Source organism: Chrysochloris asiatica, unplaced genomic scaffold (assembly GCF_000296735.1).
Source record: "Chrysochloris asiatica unplaced genomic scaffold, ChrAsi1.0 scaffold00056, whole genome shotgun sequence".
NCBI lineage: Eukaryota > Metazoa > Chordata > Mammalia > Afrosoricida > Chrysochloridae > Chrysochloris > Chrysochloris asiatica.
The window spans coordinates 1425723-1426086 of record NW_006408574.1 but is presented as its reverse complement, the minus strand read 5'-3'; positions in this window follow the sequence as shown (position 1 = coordinate 1426086).

Below are 364 nucleotides of genomic sequence, written 5' to 3'. Positions count from 1 at the left end.
CTCAGAAGCTCTGGAACCCAAACCCCCAGGTAGCGTAGTGGATTAGAGACTGGGCTGCTAACCACAGGTCAACAGTTCAAATCCACCAGCCAGTCCATGGAAGAACGATGGGTCTTTCTGCTCCCACCAAGATTTACAGCCTTGGAAACCCTATACAGGGTTGGTATGAGTCAGAACCTCTCGACAGCACACAGAAGCAGTAGTAGGTAACTAAAACCTAGCAAAGGGCTTCAAAATATCTGTCAACATTTTTAATTAAAAGATAATGAGGGCTCTGAGGATCAGACTCTAGCCACCTAGTAGACATAGCAAACTGTCCCTCATCTGATTATTCAGTAATGCTTGTTAGTAATCTCATACATGA